At 36.5% G+C, this 16,353-nt stretch overlaps 2 protein-coding genes across 3 annotated transcripts in view; both read right to left on the reverse strand.

The window, feature by feature from the left end:
* Window positions 1-3,015, reverse strand: part of LOC134822401 (uncharacterized) — a 66,831-nt gene extending 63,816 nt beyond the window's left edge. For both annotated transcript variants that reach the window (XM_063833447.1, XM_063833445.1), the window contains exons 1-3: window positions 2,248-3,015; window positions 809-895; window positions 430-647 (exon numbers count right to left, since the gene is read on the reverse strand). The gene's annotated coding sequence lies outside the window, so the exon portion shown is untranslated. The remainder of the gene's footprint in view (window positions 1-429; window positions 648-808; window positions 896-2,247) is intronic.
* The window catches only part of LOC134822402 (GTP-binding protein 128up-like), a 78,693-nt gene that overhangs the window by 30,286 nt on the left and 32,054 nt on the right, over window positions 1-16,353 (reverse strand). The gene's annotated exons all lie outside the window — the stretch shown is intronic.

Raw genomic sequence — 16,353 nt, forward strand, 5'->3', positions numbered from 1 at the left:
GAATAGAGACGAACAGCTTTATCAACTGTTTTCTCTGCGCTTCCTTTAATAGCTTCCTTAATCGAGTTAGTCAGGGCTGGGGTCAAATGTTGGAGTTCCTCTTTAATAATAGCCCTGACAGCCCCGTTTTCCTTAGTGTCAGCTGAGGTATGAGGCGCCACAAAACAGTATGGGCACTTCCAGTTTGTTAGATTCAGTAACATCTCGTTTTTAAGGCCAGATAAACCAACACAACTCAGGTGCCAAAATAATTGGCAAGCTTCACATTCAACTGATAGTTCTTCTGACATGTAAACATCACATTGGCAGTACTTTTCCTCTGGCACTGGGACATTATCAGAAGATGAATCCTTAGGGGGACTCGTCTTGACTCCACGTTTTTTTCGTATCGACACCCTCTCGGGTACATTGTTACTTGCCATCCCTGAACTCAAATTATTTGTTATATAGTAGTGTTGAAATGTACCATACTATTTAACTTGAAGCTGTACCATACTATTTAACTTGAAGCTCACTATACTATCTGAATTACTATACATACAATCCAAATCAATCGAATGAACTTCAAATTAACAAGATACTAGTGCACTATAGTGTTCTTTGTAGCATATGTAGGGGCAGTGTCAAGACTAAAGCTGCAATCAATCCTGAAATAGTAACATGATAGATTTGAGTGGATTAAAAAAAAGTCAAACAGAGATGCTATAGAATGTACCTATTTAACATCAAAATTAAGTACTTTAACATTACAATATTCATCAAATTTCTCAACATTTACAGGGGGGGGGCCTAAAGTCAGTATCCATACCTTAGGTCTTATACCACCGCCGTGTTTCATATTTGAAAGTTGTTGCTTTGCAGATGACATACTGTTTGAGGATTCCCGAATCTGTCCCTAAAATTTGAAAATTAGAATATTTTAGACCATGCCCATTCAATATTAAAACACATTATATTATATTGTCCTCTTAGAACAATGCTAGTGTATCTTTTAACAAAATTGACTGGGTGATTTTGTGACACAGTGACACCACACCTTTACTGGGCAACATTAACGATTCCCATAATGTTTAATGGTGTGGTTAACGGGGTCACCTTATCACGTGATTAGGTAAGCCAATCACCTGATCACACGTAATGAATAAACTCGTTATGCTTCGTATCTCGGTCACACCTTTAAATTAAATATTGTTGTAATAACAAGGGAATGAGTTTTTCTATTTGAGCTGTTTAGTTCACAGAAAAGCAGATATGGACTGCTTTATAACTTTTATTTTGGAAAAAGTTTGTCTCAGTAACCATTGAGAACCAGTGGCCTTTTGTAACTGCATCTTTAACCTCAGTTTCATTTTGAAACGTCAAGTGACTGGTAAAGTCAAATATTGTGTTCTATGAACATTTATTCTAGTATTTTGAAGTGTAGAAATTGTTAAGATCTTTAATTTTGTACTAAATTAAGGTGCAAAATTCTGCTGTAAGATTTATTTTCGGGAGAGGAAGAAAGGCACACACTACTCCACTACTTAAGAAAGTTCATTTTCTACCAGTTAGATTTAGAATAGATTTTAAGATTGCCCTACTTGCCTACAAGTGTTTAAATAATATAGCTCCTCCTTACTTAAAAGAGTTGATATCTCCTAGGCAGCAAAGTTTTAAAAATGTACGTCTTGATAATAATTATTTTTACCTTAGTTTTCCGCCCTCTCCTAACTATGTAAACACAGAGAAAGCTTTTAGTCACTGTGCAGTTAAAGTATTTAATTCCTTGCCATACGACATAAGATCAGCTGAGTCAGTTACATCTTTCAAGACCAAACTTAAAACATACTTCTTTTCTCTAGCATTTGATTGATTTTGCATTTACATAGGTAAAATGAACTTGTCATGTCTAATTTTCAATTAAACTAAGCTCAGTTAATGTAAGAGCCGCTTTAGAAAGCACTGGAGTTTATCTCCAGGATTAAATTATATCGAGTTATATGATTTAGCTATAAGGCGGTTTATAAAAGTTGTAATTATTATTATTATTAAATTACTGATGTTTTATAACGTTTTAACGGAGTGTAAATTTGTTAGGTAGGTATTTAAAATTATTAGTCTGTTGGAAATTGAAGTTTTGATCTAAACTATTTATTGTTAATAAAATGCTCATTGTAGCCAGTTATTTTAAGATTTTCATCATCATCGGTCATCTAGGAACAAAGATTCACCATGGTGACCCTTTACAAATCTCTCATCAAAACTCACCTTGAGTACTGTTGCTCATTATGAAATATTTCCAAGAGTGCGGAAGTCCAACAACTAGAAGGGATTCAGCACACATTCACAACAAGAATAGATGGCCAGCAGCATCTAAAATACTGGCAGAGACTGAAGGCCTTAAATTTGATGTCATTGCAACGGAGGAGAGAACAATATACCATTATCCACATGTGGGAAGTGCTGCACGGCAAGTGCCCAAATGATGTCAACATCCAGTTCTCCGCGACACTCCGACATGGCCAAAAGGCAGTTATCCCCACTCTGAAGAAATCTAGCAGTCAGCCCAACCAAACGCTTAAAGACAATTCGTTTGCAATTATCGGACCTCGATTGTGGAACTAAATCCCACCAAACATGCATACTATCGAAGACCCCCTGCACTTTAAAGAAATGCTTACGGACCTTTGTGAAATCATTCCCGGATGAGCCTCTGTGGCAGGATACAGCTGTCGAAACTCGTTACTGGATTGGAGTGCAGTAAAGGCAGTGACCTTGCTGTCTGGGTGGTTAGCAACTCTGATGACCCGATAGAGGATTCTATGAAGCACACCAAAGTAACCAAAGTAAATAATCTGAGAAGCTGCAACTCTCATTTTTTCAGGACAAACGTGTTTCGAATGGCCAAAAACAATTCAATAAAATTTGGCTCGATCTGGTTATCTAAAGTATCAAATAAATGCGAAATGAACCCTCAAAAATTAAACACGAATATTTTTTGATTTGACAAATTACTCAATTGGGCACTCAGTGACTGAGCTATTAAGGCCAATGTATGGATACTAACTCCCCCCTATATAATCTGAAGTTTGATATTTAAACCTGGTTTTAAGAAGACTCCAATTCAACTGTCAATGGGAAGTGATGTCACTGTCAAACTGCAAACTAGTAGAATGTTACCAGATACTGTCAATCTGTTGTAAAATTCATAGTCCTAAATTGAAAAGGGTTAAATATTAAGCAAAGATGAGTATAGAACTTCACATAGCTATGTAATGTGTATACGTGACGCGCTAGTTTCACAAGTAGAATATACAATTGCCGCCTCTTTGCCGCCTTCGGCGGTCGCGCGCTACTGCAAGCAAGAAGGCTCTGATTAGAGCAAGTATAAAACATTTCTGATCCGATTTTGACCATTGTTAATGATTTGGCCTGGCGCACGCTACTTCGTAGAACTTGCCATCGGGCCATAACATTTCGAGAAGAAAGCGCGGCGCGCGCTACTTCGATGAAATTTAGACGAGTAACATCCGTCAAATCCGATTGCATCATAAATATGGATTGTTTTACTGGGCCGCGCTCATCCTGTCATTCCGCCTAATCTTTATGTTTATGAACATGTTAGCCTGAGGTCCCCAAGTAAGAATTGTTGTGCCGTATACAGATGTTGACTTGAATTGGATTGAATTAAATTGAGTTGATGTAGCAAAGCTTTGTATCACGTTGTGACCCCAACGGTCATTTCACTATAGTAAAAACCCCTGTAGAGTTTCTACGATACAGGGGAGCCGCGCACTCGTGCGCGGCGGGTCAAGGTTTGCTCTATCCAGAGCCCTTGCGCTTGCAGTAGCGCGCGCCCGCCTTGACTTGTGAAACAAGCGCGCCCGCAGTGGCGCGAAAGCACATGGTTAGGTGAAGGTCAAGGTATACGGGTCAAGGTATATAAGGTACAGTGGGGTGACATATGTTTTCGTCACTTCTGAATGCGCGCATTTTAGCGCGCGAGTTTGCGTGCACGTCACGTGATATTGTTAGCAGTGAGTGTAATCACGAGTCTGGAGAATTTGTCTAATACAAGGCCCATACCCTTTGGCGTATCTGTAGTAAATTTTGTGGCGATGTCATATCTATGACTCCACTAAAAATTTTGTCATACGTTGTATGACCCGCCGCGCACGAAGTGCGCGGCTCCCCCTGTAGCGTCGAAGACGCTACAGTACTATAGTGTACTATAGTGAAGCGGCAGTGGGGGTCACCGCGTGATACAATAAAAATTGAGGAATGGGGAAGTGTTCACAATATCCAACTTAGCATGGTAAACTTATGCTATCTCTGGCTGGAGATTAACGACTCTAACAGTATTTATTTTAATCAACTGAGAAACATTTGGTCTTGTTACCTTATCAATTTTATCGAAATCGAACGATGCAGTACAAAGATATTCCGTTTTAAAATTCATGGTAATATTGAAGTAGAGAAAAGTTCGTCGCTTGCTATTAAAACATGTGCTCCTTCATAAATAGTATCATTATCGTGATCAAACCCCTTATTTATGGGCCTGCCAGTCTCTTCTGAAGCACGAATGAACTTAATTTCTACTGTCCGAGAAAAGTGCAGAATTTTCTCTAAACACCCATTTTTGAATTTTGTAAATCGGTGGTCCGGAAGCGGAGTTATGGTTTAATGAAAATTGTTAGTTTAACGCTGTTTGTATTCTGGTGGATTCGTGTAGTGTTTTTGAGTCTCATGATTTGATAGTTCTTTTATTCAAATTTCTGATTGTTTCTGAATAGACTCAGTGAAGACAGATTCTAATGGAAATAAATACCTTAGATGCAAAAAATTTAATGCCGAAAAATTTCAGCTAAACTCAAAACGCGGACGAAATTTTCCGGCATTAAATTTTTCGTCGACGAAATTTTTTAACGACGAAATATTTGGGATGCCTACTTTTTTGGTATTTTTTTGCATCATTAAATTTTGAAAGTTAAAATTGAGTACATACGAATTAATTCAACTTCAGTTAATAATCTAATTTGGAATGATTCATATTTCATACAGTATAAGAATTGAAACATTTCATACCAAAATGATCATACGATCATAATATCGTAATATCATAACATTTCTCGCCATCTAATTCTACATTAAATCCGCGAATGGATCCAGCTTTCACTGACAAAGTTTTCAGAGGCGGCATCGGTTATTCCTGCTTTGGAAAACCCTTTAATTATGTCGTCTTTTCTAGTTGATAGAAAGTTGTAGGTGTCTATGATCCATTCCGGCTCACAATTCCGCCTTTTCACACCAGCAATTGTTTACGTTCAAGTTCATGTCAGTAGAAGCTGTTTTAAAAACTGTTATAGCCAGTCGTGGCTTTCATGTTTACATGAAATCGACATGGCCGAAGCCGGATCTTAGCGGCAAGCTCAAAGACCAAAGTTCAACTGGATAAAGATAACAATGACGACCCTTTTACGGTAGCTGTTATTAAGATCAATAACACGAAAGATAAATCAGCAGCTGGAGAAGTGGTGGGACACTTTCCGAGAGAAATAAGCAGGCATGTTCATTTCTTCATAAAGTTAGGCGGGAAAGTCGATGTATCTGTTTATGATGTTAAATTGCATAAAAGTTTGACAGCCTTGAAAGGTCTTGAAATACTACTGAATGCGTCGTTCAAAATCTCTGGGGCGAAAAAATTCGCAGTACTCGAGAGGCTTAAAGATCACATAGAGAGCAACTATAAAACACCTGTTAGAATTGTTGGAGCAGAAGAGGACGCAGAAAACAACTCTTCGGATAAAGCTGATGAAATGGAGGCAGGAGCGAAGGTAGACAGCAATTCTTCCAACCACGCTACAGTATCAGGAGCAGAAGCAGCGAGCAGTTGATTGGACAAAGCTATTAATGAAGGAGTAGTAGTCAGAAATTCCCCGGACAAAGTTGATAAGGTTGTCTACTACCAAATTTCTAACGATAGTAGCTCCGACTGTTCTGATTTAGAAGTAATTTTTGATTAATTTATTTTGAAATATTTGTTTTATTGGTTTCCTAAATGTCTAAATTTGACAAAATAGGACGAAATTTTTCGCAGACGAAAAGTTTTGTGAGCAATTGACGAAATTTTTCGGACGAAATATTTCGGAATAGTTTTTTTCGCGACGAAATTTTTTGCACCTAAGGTAGCTGAATAACGTATCGACATTTCTACGTCATACTCATATTCTGAAATAGTATTAATTCAATTATAACGATCAATATTCACATTAAAAATTTGACGACGAAATTCATTTCAAACAAAATATATAACTGTAAAATAGTTATCAACCGTAAATAGTTTTTAACGAAATCGGAGCAAATATGAACATAAAACTGACAACATTTATCAAATAGGGCTCATCTGAAAATTAACGAATAGCGTGACGTTATACAGGAGATAAAAGATTAAAAGAGATAAAAGAATTAAACGAGAATATTACTATTTACACGTCACTCAACTAAAAACTGTGTTAGATTGTTCAACTCTGTTTTATCGTTGAGTGTTGGTTTATTTTCAACTAAAAATCGGGCTTCTTTAATCTTTCTGTTGATGAGTGATGTTCCTCTATCTACGATTTGAAGTTTAAACTACCCTATGTCAACGAAGCTACTAGTCGCAAATACAGAGATGCTGTCAGACATAGTGGACTCCCCATCAAAATTGTCGAGAAACCTGGACGGAAACTGAAGGATCTCCTTACAGACTCCAGACCCCTTGACAAGAAATCCTGTACAACATCAAACTGCAGAACATGCGCAGCTTTAACCGATGGAGAATGCACCACAACTAATACCGTCTACCACATCACTTGCGCGCGAAGTAGACAATTGTACCGAGAACTATGGTGGGGAAACATACAGACCGATCAAGTGCAGGTTCGACGAGCATTACCGTAGTGCGGCAAATCCAACAGCAAAATCTTACGAAGATAAGCCACTAGCAAAGCACTACAGGGAAAGTCACCCTCAGCACAAAGGCCCCCCAAAACTTAAACTTCAAATCGTAGATAGAGGAACATCACTCATCAACAGAAAGATTAAAGAAGCCCGATTTTTAGTTGAAAATAAACCAACACTCAACGATAAAACAGAGTTGAACAATCTAACACAGTTTTTAGTTGAGTGACGTGTAAATAGTAATATTCTCGTTTAATTCTTTTATCTCTTTTAATCTTTTATCTCCTGTATAACGTCACGCTATTCGTTAATTTTCAGATGAGCCCTATTTGATAAATGTTGTCAGTTTTATGTTCATATTTGCTCCGATTTCGTTAAAAACTATTTACGGTTGATAACTATTTTACAGTTATATATTTTGTTTGAAATAAATTTCGTCGTCAAATTTTTAATGTGAATATTGATCGTTATAATTGAATTAATACTATTTCAGAATATGAGTATGACGTAGAAATGTCGATACGTTATTCAGCTATTTATTTCCATTAGAATCTGTCTTCACTGAGTCTATTCAGAAACAATCAGAAATTTGAATAAAAGAGCTGTTTGTATTGTCATTATCAGAAGTGACGAAAACATATGTCACCCCACTGTATAACAAGGGTTAACGTGACGTTCGAATCGAGCGCATACCTAGATTCCATGACTATTTCTCACCTAGATTGCTTCACTATTTTTTGCGCATTCAGACATCAAAAATTAACGGGTGATACTTGTAAAATATTTGTTCCGTATATTGGACCCGTGGACCGTCGACGAGTCCAACTCGTCGCGCGTCCTGGTAGGTTACATATAGCCATGTGTATACGCGTACTGCGGTCGCGCGCTACTGCAAGCGAGAGGGCTTTGGTTAGAGCAACTGGTAGGTTCTAAACCTACAAATCAAAAAACGCGCTGAAACGGTAATATGATTCATTTTCATTTAGATTCTTTATTCACCAATTGTGGTAATGTAGTATAATTGTATGGATGTCGGATGATATTAATTTATATCCTTGATTACCATTACTAAGTTTAACTCTTATCTTGGGTACGTTGGTGAACTCTGCTGTAATATTACGGTATCAACATTACATGACATGCCACACGGATCATCCATAGTTGTCAGGTCACCCGCAAGATAGTCAATATGTCATCTAAGCCTTTATCTCTTGCCCGCATAGGAGCTCTTCCAATGGGGCGGCCCGTCAAGCTCTTTAAAATGCAACACGGTGTGACAAGTGAACTTAGTGTACTCATCCACTCATCACACCTATTTATTGAAATTTGTTATCACATCACACATGTATAGCTTCTCGCTCACTATAGCACCCTACAAATGCACCCTGGCCCACTTAAGAAGACCTATAGTTCTACCATTGTGTGACAGCTGGTAACGGCTGTTACTAGGTAACTATCAAAATCAAGATCCTTATCCTTATCTTCTAGTCACAACTGAAGCGGCTCAACTACCTCACGGACATTGACAGCCCTGGTACAGGCGTTCGAGCAGCTTCTTCGACGCGGAGAGCTGCAAGATATTACCACTATCAATGTATCACGTACCTTGTCAGCCGCTTCAAGTACATTATCACAAATCATTGTCACATGATCATTCAAGCACGTGGGTCACATGATCACCCACGCGACTATATACATCTTTTGATGCACAGAATATAGCAGAGTTCAGCACCACAATCCCGATCTGTATTGCCAGCTCTCATATGAGTGACTGTCATAAAGTTAGTTATAAGTTAGTTATAAGTTAGTTGTAAGTTAGTTATGAGTTAGGAAAGATATTGATGTATATTATTCATTGTAGTCCACTCTCTGTAACTAATAGTGTCTCCCGTATTTATTCTACGGGTTACTTTAACCAACAATTTTAGTGTCTTTATTTTGTAACCCTTAGCATTAGGAATGGCCGTTTGGCACATGGCTTAGAATCAAGTATAAGTAATTAAATGATGTCACAAATACTAACCTCAAGGTTACAGTCCTAAGTAAATCTTAATCAATCAAGTAGCTAGACGTGAACATTAATAATTATCAATCAATTATCCTAGTACGGCTCCCTCCCTTACTCCCTAGCGTATTGATGAGGTTAGCTCGAACCCGGAGTCATTTATATTAACTGCAGTCTTTAATAGTTTTAAGTTCAACGTACAATTTTTATTTTTACATTTTATTTTTACGAAAACCTACTATTTATTGTCACTAAAACAATAGCATATAATATAAGCATCTCAATACTCAATACTCAATATATTACATTTGCAGCAACCGACCGCAATACAGAACAGTTTTAAGTTCAACGTACAATTTTTATTTTTACATTTTTTTGTTACAAAAACCTACTAGTACTATTTATTGTTACTAAAACAATAGCATATAATATAAGCATCTCAATACTCAACACTCAATATATTACATTACAGCAGCCGACCGCAATACAGAACAGTTTTAAGTTCAACGTACAATTTTTGTTTTTACATTTTTTTGTTACGAAAACCTACTAGTACTAGTACTATTTATTGTTACTAAAACAATAGCATATAATATAAGCATCTCAATACTCAACACTCAATATATTACATTACAGCAGCCGACCGCAATACAGAACAGTTTTAAGTTCAACGTACAATTTTTATTTTTACATTTTTTTGTTGCGAAAACCTACTAGTACTATTTATTGTTACTAAAACAATAGCATATAATATAAGCATCTCAATACTCAACACTCAATATATTACATTACAGCAGCCAACCGCAGTATAGAATTGAACCTTTTTAAGTTCAAAAATTTATTATCAAATTTACTTACTTAGTTTTATCATTTGTTGCTACTATATGGACACGTTCATTGAAGTTTGAGGATATTGGTAAATATTAGTGACCCTACTAAATGGCACGATGATGTAAAATGTGTCACACTATAAAACTATATAAACCCTTAATGGTTAGGATAATCGTTTCATCCTCTAGATAAACTTTGTCGCATAACGATATCTTTATCAGACGATAAGATATCGCTTAAATGCGGCCGGCAGTGAGTTGTAAACTTTGTCACACTATAAAAATGTGACAGAGTTTATATGGACCCCTTATTGCCGTGTTTGACCAAATTTTCGAATTTCAAATTTATAGGATAGTTGCATATGACTATTATCTACATATTTAGCTACTTTTTTCGTTAAATGGTAGCACCATGTAAACTCCGTCACACATTTAAGAAATTTATATGAGGGATGTTTATGACATCCTGACAAGAAATGCCGAATAGTCTAACATTATATTGTGAGCTGAATGTGTTTGGAATTGTTCACATATTTCATTGTTATAGGCAAATACAAATACAGAAGGCAGAAATAGGTAAATTTAGTCACATAAATTTGTATGATATCTCAACATGTGTGAAATTGAGTAAATATTAGTATACCAACTTAGACACCCTATATTACGTACTATGGATCAATTAACAATATTTCAACCATACGCCGGTCATATAAATTATTATATGGCAGTGATATGTTAACATTGGCAAAATTTCAACACCTGAACAGGGTAAAAATTTGTAAATTTCGTCACAAAAAAAATATTATAACTTTATTTGCTCCGTGTTGGCAAAATAACTAATTTATCGACATAGTGATGGTGATAAAGTAACATTATATACTAATTGAGGTATGATTCTTCAAAATAGGGGCAAGAAATGTAAATTTCGTCACATCAGCCATAGCATTAGTTAGATAGATTTTCTTTCATATCAACTGACCTTATTATAGCTAGAATGGATTTATACAGGAAATATAGAAACCCATGCCCATTTTTCATCACATTGAAATTATACTGTTGGGGCAGGAAAAGTAAATTTCGTCACATTTCGGTAAATTAGTGATATCAAACTCAGCATTGTTAAACTTGGGTTCTGATTTGCTGAAAAATAACCAACCAATAATTCCTGGAAGAAAATTGAATTTTAACTGAGGTATGGTTCTTTAAAATAGGGGCAAGAAATGTAAATTTTGTCACATACGTAATTTTAAAATTTAGATAGATTTTATTTCCTACCAATAGTCCTTATTATAGTCGGAATGGATTTATACAAGAAATGTAGAAACCCATGCCAATTTTTCATCACATTGAAATTATACTGTTGGGGCAGGAACAGTAAATTTCGTCACATTTCAGTAACTTAGTAAAATTAAACTCAGCATTGTTAAACTTGAGTTCTATTTTGCTAAACAATAACCAACCTATAATTCCTGGAAGAACATTGAATTCTAACCGAGGTATGGTTCTTCAAAATAGGGTCAAGAAATGTAAATTTCGTCACATACGAGTACGTCATTGTAAAATTTAGATACAATTTCTTTCACGTGAACAGTCCTAATTACAGTCCGAAATGATTAATACAGAGATACAGGAAATATAAAAACCCCTGCCCATTTTATAATGTATGTAATATGTTAATCACAGACTATTTCATTCTATAATCATTGCTTCCAAATTTAACCTATTTATGATGTCGTATCATTTTGTGACGATGTTTACATCAACTGCCCTATACTTGAATCAACTGTATCCGTGTATCGTCCTTATATAGAGTTTTCCCGCAAAATGTAACCTATTTACGATGTCGTATCATTTTGTGAGGATGTTTACAACAACTGCCCTATACTTGAATCCACTGTATCCGTGTATCGTCCTTATATAGAGTTTTCCCGCCTTCCACACCAAAATCAGACATAAATGATTTCGGAAATTCACCCAGAATTTCAAATTCCATTATATAATGTGACAGAATTTCCATCATTTCCCAATAACCAAGTGCATGTATTAGCTAACTTTTCAAAACAACATATTTTAGGGCTATGATTGGCAGAAGAACCATCAAATAATGAGTTGAAAGGGTTTTGAGGACACCTCACAGTAGAAAAGAGGTCTCGTATTCTGAGTGTGACAAAGTTTACGAAATATTGCCTTAAAGCCGTTCGATCCGTGCCCTTTAACCAATGTTGTATCATAATTGTTAGATTGACCTAATCTACTATATTTCAGACCAAGGAATGATAATTGGGCAGCTATGGTAAACAATGTCACAAAAATGTGACATTTTTTACATTATAGTGCCTAAAAGCACTACATTTTATTTCTGAGCAGTGCATATGGGAGTATGGGTCACGTGGCTAATGTTCAGAACTTATGAACACGCTAGATTAATAGATGCTAAAATTAAGCCACTATCGTCGAAAACGCTATTTTAGAAATTTACCAATATTCTCAAACTTCAATGAACGTGTCCATATACTAGCGGGTTCAAAGGACAATAGACGGCGCGGAACTTATTGACATTTTGATCTCAGAAAAATATTGTATTACTCTTCTATTATGTTGTCCTTTCAATAAAGTTGGGGGGGGGGGGGGGGGGGGGGGGCCAAATTCTAAATATTTTTTGGCCTAAATTTTTTGGCGCTTCACGCCAATGCCTGAATTTCGAGGGTAAGGAAAAAGGAAATTGCAGCATGTGCGGTATCACGATTTTTCACTTTTGCCGCGACAAATCGCATTTTCCTTTAAATCTGAGGACCAAATTCGCGTATTTTCCTTCATATCTGTGGGCCAAATATCACGTTTTCTATAATTAGTATATGAAACCAATCAGTATCACATCCACAACCTTCTGCATGTAGGTATACGGACTTCAAAAAACCGAAAAATTTATTTTCGGCTCAGAATGATCAAAGTAGCATGAAACATGAACAAAAGTAATTTCCAGAAAAACTTTGAAAAATTTTGACTTAGAAAATTTTCGGTCCGAGTCATGTTCGATACCAGATACGTACCTCTGAAAGCAAAGCTCCCGCTTCCGAGCTCGTATTGCGAAGGGAGGCCTGCCTTCCGAGATCGCATTACAAAGGGGAACCCTCAAGTAAACAATCGTATATCGAAAGGTAGGTGCGGACTTTGAAAACCGAAAAAAAACTTTGAAAATTTTTTAATTTTCGGTCCGAGTCATTCTCGATACGTACCTCTGAAAGCAGAGGTCCCGCTTCCGAGCTCGTATTGCGAAGGGGAGGCCTGCCTTCCGAGATTGCATTACAAAGGGGAACCCTCGAGTCCAAAATCGTATATCGAACTTCGAAAACCGAAAAAAATATTTTTAGCTCATAATGATCAGGGTAGCATGAAACATAAACAAAAGTAGTTTCCAAGAAAACTTTGAAAATTTTTGACTTAGAACATTTTCAATTCGAGTCATTCTAGATACGTCGTACCTCTGAAAGCAGAGCTCCCGCTTCCAAGCTCGTATTGCGAAGGGGAGGCCTGCCTTCCGAGATCGCATGACAAAGGGGTACCCTCGAGTCCAAAATCGAAGGGTAGGTGCGGACTTCGAAAACCGAAAAAAATATTTTCGGCTCATAATGATCAGGGTAGTATGAAACATGAACAAAAGTAGTTTCCAAGAAAACTTTGAAAATTTTTGACATAGAAAATGTTCAGTCCGAGTCAAATTCTCGATACGTACCTCTAAAAGCAGAGCTCCCGCTTCCGAGCTTTTCTCATATTGCTCGCTTTTCCCATTCATTCACGGCTTACGAATTGTAATAAGTTTCGATTGATTACATCAATCAGATGCTGTAAAAATCTCTTTGGGTTGCGTTCGGGATAAGGGTGGTAGTTAGTGAATTAGCTGAAGTTTATTGAATCTTTATTGCCGAGAACCTAACTGCCTTCGGGTAGTTCTTCTTAATCTATTACAATTGTAAATGAATGGGAAAAGCGAGCGACCGATTTCATTCTTGGTATCATTTTGCATTTGAGAACGGTCAATCAAATTAATATCATTTCCTTTTGTTTGGGAAAGAGAGCAGAGAAACACTGGCAGCGGTCCACTCTACCCATGATTATGGGTTTTGGTCAAATATCATCTCTTTTTGATTATAATGTCAGGGTACTTTATAAAGTCGAAATATAAACTGATATCTTCATTATAAATTTATGTAAGGAGGAAGTTTCAACGATTTCGAAATTTTTCCTTTAAAAACAATTCCTTGTGTTTAGGTAAGCATATCGGTCGATCACTGACTGAATATGCCACTTAATACTCAATCAAGTTGGAATTAAATTCATATATAATGACATTAAACTGTCGTGGCAAAGCAGAATTTGTTGGAAATCACGAATGAGCAAAATTCTCACCTTTCGCACGTACTTGCAAACTTTGAGCGGACGTTGCGTGCGCATCCAATACTAAATCGCCGTAAATTTTTTTATGTTGGTGTTTTATATATACAGGGTGTTTCAAGACTCGTGTCCAAATTTTGTTTGATAAGCATGCAAAGTTTCAAAGTATTTCAAGAAGAACTGTAATCACAACGGCACTCTAAAGTTGACAGAGAATGACGAAAACAGTAATTTTCAGTGATTTTAGCAATTTTTTCCTTTTCACCCTTTTGAAAAAAGGCAATAGTGAAAGGTTAAGAATGGAGGTTTTTGCAGAAAAACGTGGATTTTGGAGAACGAGATAGGTGGGTTTAAATATGTCGTGTGTCCTTCCTTCCGTTCGTTACCATGCAACGAAAAAGTTGGGTGCGCGCGAGGATTGCTTGCGGAGATGTGATGTATAGATAGCCTGTGATCTATGAATGCGCGGCGCGACTGTGTTTTCAGTTTTAATGTATATGATGCATGTAATGTATAATATTACTATTAGGTAATACGCCCAATTTGTACGTGGCACGCGTAGTGTATTGATGTGTACACGTGTATAGTTTACCTTTGCTGATAATTTCTTGAATTACAGATACAAGTTAAGTTCTACGGCAATTGAACTGAATTTATATTATCATTATGAAGATTAAAGAGAGCTGATTGGAGCTTATACTTAAATTTATAGTAAATGTGAAATGGAAATCTAGCGTCCGCCAAAACGAAACAACGGGCGCAATTCTTGTTTATCAATTTGGGCGTGTCCCCACGTGTGCAACTTTTTGATTCATAACTTTAAAACTAGCCTAATACACAATTTAGACCTATAGAAAGCAGAACTGAGCTCCACAACCCAAGGCATGGCCCAACACCAGAGAATACTAAATCGCAAAATTGACGTTTTATAAAATAATTCTTCAAAAAAGCACAAACTTCAATGACAAATATTTTTATGAAGGAGCAAGCTAGAAAAACTTTCCGGTAGATTTTCAGAATTCTCAAACAATTATCTAACTTCAATGTTGCCTCGAATTCTGAATAAAATTACTCCTTAATGGCGTCAAATCGATTTTAAAAGTGATTACTTTGTGAAAAATCAAGTTTTAACAAGAATTGCGCCCGTTGTTTCGTTTTGGCGGACGCTAGATTTCCATTTCACATTTACTATAAATTTAAGTATAAGCTCCAATCAGCTCACTTCAGTCTTCATGATAATAATATTGATAAATTATGCATTAAGTACAGGAATTGAGGAAACACTTGAAATTCAGTTCAATTGCCAAAGAACTTAACTTGTAAAGCAAAGAACTTAAATTGTAAGCAAAGGTAACTATACTCGTGTACACATCAATACATTACGCGTGCCACGTACAAATTGGGCTTATAACCTAATATTATACATTACATCGTATACATTAAAACACAGTTGCACCGCGCATTCATAGATCACAGGCTATCTATACATCACATCTCCGCAAGCAATCCTCGCGCGCGCAACTTTTTCGTCGCATGGTTACTAACGGAAGTAAGGAAGGACTGACGACATATTCAGACCCACCTACTGCAATCTCCAAAATCCACGTTTTTCTGCAAAAACGTCCATTCGTAACCTTTCACTATTGCCTTTTTTCAAAAGGGTGAAAAGGAAAAAATGGTTAACTTGATGACGTCATCAAGTGGTGATGATGACGTTGAATCACTTTTTAACATAATGTAAACTAAAGTCTAAACAATTATCTTCAAGACCTGTGGTCCGAGATGGCTGTATCTTTAAATATTTTGAATCTACGGACACCTGAATATAGCCTATAATTGACTGGCAAAGCGTCTATCTCTGAATATATATTATGTATATGGACACGTTCATTTGAGTTTGAGGATATTGGTAAATAAAAATAATAGCGTTTTTGACGATAGTGGCTTAATTTTGACATCTATTAACCACATAACCCATACTCCCATATGCACTGCTCAGAAAGAAAATCTATTGTTGTTAGACACTAAAATGTATCAAATGTCACATTTTGTGTGACTTAATCAACTGCAGTTGTCTAATTACCATTCCTTGGCCTGAAACATAGTAGATTAGGTCAATCTAACAATTATGATACAACATTGGTTAAAGGGCACGGATTGAACGGTTACAAGGCAATATCTAGGTAACTTTGTCACACTCAGAATACC

The sequence above is a fragment of the Bolinopsis microptera genome, chromosome 10, assembly GCF_026151205.1.
Source record: "Bolinopsis microptera isolate Bmic1 chromosome 10, MBARI_Bmic_1.0, whole genome shotgun sequence".
Taxonomy (NCBI): Eukaryota; Metazoa; Ctenophora; class Tentaculata; order Lobata; family Bolinopsidae; genus Bolinopsis; species Bolinopsis microptera.